The following is a 3,678-nucleotide window of genomic DNA, read 5'->3' as shown; positions in this document are numbered from 1 at the left end:
GGTTATAGAAATATTCTGTATTTTGATTGAGATAGTAATTGCCCTGGAATGTGAACTCATTACATTATACATTTAAATTATTAGAGTTTATTTTCTTCTATTTTTTCCACATGACTTTTATTTGAAAAGAGAATTATTTTCTAAAACATAATACTTTAATATATTGAGCATTAATGTATTAATTAATATAACTTCTGAATAACATTCTTCACAAAAAGACTTTTAGGACCAAAAACACTAACATTAACTACTATAGGCTACAAGAGTTTTAAAGATTTCTACTAAATTTTTCTATATGGCAAATTTAACTGCAATACTATAAATGTTCCCAATATCAATACTATTAAATTTAATATCAGTTTTTACTGCTCATAGGAACTATTAGGCCTTACTTTGGAGACCTATCTAATAATTGATATAGGGCCAGTTTCCAGAAATACGTGCTTTTAAACATAGTATTATATAAAATTCAAGGGGTTAATAGACCGGCAAAAGATAGAGGACCTCATTTGGAATTTATGTAATTATTTGCTTTTGAGGTTTGTTTTGTTTTGTTTTTTTGTTTTGTTTTGTTTTAGTTCTTATTGACAGCATGCCTTCAAATACAGACTTTTATAAAGTCTTTTCATATACTTTTTTTCCTTAATCTACAATTTCCTAAGAGAAAAGAGAATATGACCTAAGAAACTCAATCTCTTTATTTCTTCTTTATATATTGACTGGGAATAAATTATAGTTTTAAAAAACCAATCACAGCATAGAATATATCAGGTGCTTAGAATGGTCTAGGCCTTCTAAGATAATGGATCTTCTGTATTAATTCAACCTTAGAATATCACCCAGTCTCCAACACTACCACCTGCCCCATTACCTCTTAATTTAGTACATTAAGAAATTAGCATATAAGAAGAAAAAAATTAATTGTTTTAAGTATAAAGAATGAAGTTCAATTTTTATTTAGATACATATATATGTAAGAGAACAGTATGTGACATTTCTACCAAAATCCATCATAATACAGTTTAAGCTGAAGCCAAAAGTCACAAAATTGTCCATCAACAGACACATGTTAGCCTAGAGGAATAAACATTCAGGAGATGAGTATTCTGGTTTTTTCATGGAATCCTTTTAAGAATTGCAGTAGTGGTACCTTATCCCCAAAGGATACGTCCCCATCTCCCAATGGATGCCTGAAACCACTGATAGTACTGAACCCTTCATATACTTTGTTTGTTCCTATATACACATGAAGTGTAATTTATAAATTAGGCACAGTGAAAGATTAACAACAATAACTAATAACAAAATTAAGTAATCATAACAATGTACTGCTATAAAGGTTACGTGAATGCGGTCTCTCTCTCTCTCAAAATATCTTATTGTACTGTACTTACGCTTCATGTGATGCCGTGAGATGATACAACGTCTGTGCAAGGAGACAAAGTGACAGAGTGGGAAAGTGTGAGATTCCATCATGGAATGGCATGCAATTTAAAATGTAGGAATTGTTTATTCCTCAAACTTTCAATTTATTATTTTTGAACTGTAATCGATGGTGGATAACTAAAACCATGAAAAGTGAAACCATACATAAGGGGGGACTACTGTAATTTTAATTTTCTTTGATGATATTTTTCCAATACAGGGAAGTCAAGGAATAAAAATGGTTTAATGTTTTGTCTTTGTTTTTTCTGACAAGTAGGCCAATTAATATGTTCTGAAAAGCATGATAAACTTCCCTTATTAAAGTTCTAAGTAGTCATCACTATTAATTCTATTGCCTTTTTTACAGAGGTCACACGTTCTATTTTTCCCGTTTGCCCCACACTTCCTTCTATTCTTTGTAACATTTAGGAAATTAAATGCCTTATGGGAACCATCGAATTCTTGAGAGTTTCCCAAATCCCTCAAGAAACACAGAGATACCTTTAATAATATATGTATTATAGCTTTTAATCACAAGATTAGCTCTAGGGATTTTATTCCCATTTGAATTAAGGTAAACGTATAAGTGAACTTTTTATCTAAACCTATCTTCCGACAGGACTGTTTTCTGACTATCTTGCTCTTGCTTTCACGCTGGGAAGGCTGTGCCTTTGATTCTCATACTCCTACATTAAAGATAAGTTTGAATTCCAATCATGTCACTTATAACTGCTATCATTTACTTAATTTATGTATCATTGTAAACGTCAGACAAATTTAACTGATCAGTTTTTGCATTTGTTTTTTGTTTTGTTTTTCTATTTTTTAGGAGGATGATAGAGAAATAAAGCATGGGAGGGAGAAGTCATGAGGTTTCAAAACGAGCTGAGGTGTTGAACATTTTTTCTTATACTGGTAAGTTAAATTTACTTATTTGAATATCTAATATACATACGTTTTACAAATCAGATAAACACTTTTAAAAATTAATGAGAAGAAGAAGAAAAGATGTTCAAAATTTAATCTGAAACACAATTAAAATTATAGGGGCAGGAAGAATCTGTAATTTGGCCATTTACTCACCCCCCACCCCCACCCCATTACCCAGCACTTCTATTTGTTTTTCTACATTAACATCAAAATTGTTGTGCGACTTCTACTGGAGTAATAGTAATTAAAAAAAAAAAAAAGAAAAAAAGAAAAGAAAAGAAATGAAAATGCAGTGTTTTAATTTAATGGAATATTCTTTCCTAAAGGAAGAATTTCAATTTAAGTCACAACCACAAAAATAAATAAATAAATAAATGGAAAAATAAATAAATAAATAAATAAGCAAACAAACAGATAGACAGATAGATAGATAGATAGATAGATAGATAGATAGATAGATAGATAGATAGATAGATGGACAAATAAATAAATAAAAATCACAACTACATATTTCCTTGGAAATTATTCACCTATCCCTGTAGATATCCTAGGTGGAACAGCCATCTCATTACTTATTATTTCAGTAGTGTGGCAATTTTCTTTTTCTGAGTTTTACGTCCTCTACAGGGAATATTGTCTTCCAAGTGAATGGATGGTGGAAAACATCATTCTTCATTCTGTAGATGTAATGTTACCAGTATCCTGATCCATTTAAAATATCTACTAATATTTTCAGCTGGCCCAGAAGTACCAACAGTGGATTTACTCCACCGCACCCTTATGAAAGATACACCTTTGCCAAGATAAACCTTATGTCCTCTCCATGCAGGGAAATGCTAAACAAGGCTACTGGGTGAGCTCTGATCTTGCATATGCTTGTAGACAGGACCTAAGCTGGATCAGGCCTTGTCAAGGAGACTGGTGCCTTGTGTTCATCACTTTTTCAGAGTTCTGCTATTTATGCTTCTAAAATAAACAAAGGCTTGATTACAAAAACAAAGGTAACACAGTGTTTTAAGGAACTGGAATCTGGGTGAGAAAATTAAGATGACTTTTCATGAATCATGCAGAATCGTGAGTGAGAGAAAAATGACAGTGCAGTTTAAGGATTGTGTAAAGAAGTAGTTAAAAATGTTGCTTATCCAGTAGGACATTGGTGAGCAATGGTTTGTGATATGGTTTCCATTAAAGAAGAATGAGCTTCTTTTTCATTTGATTCCAAAAGATAATACATGACACTCAATTAAGTGGCCTGTCCTAGTGGGCTGGCCGGGGGGCGCATTGGAGGGTGCGCAACTTGGGAGAGCGGCAGCACTCCCGCCG

Source organism: Galeopterus variegatus, unplaced genomic scaffold (genome assembly GCF_000696425.1).
Source record: "Galeopterus variegatus unplaced genomic scaffold, G_variegatus-3.0.2 Scaffold23505, whole genome shotgun sequence".
NCBI lineage: Eukaryota > Metazoa > Chordata > Mammalia > Dermoptera > Cynocephalidae > Galeopterus > Galeopterus variegatus.
The sequence above is the reverse complement of the archived record's forward strand: the minus strand, read 5'-3'. Positions refer to the sequence as shown.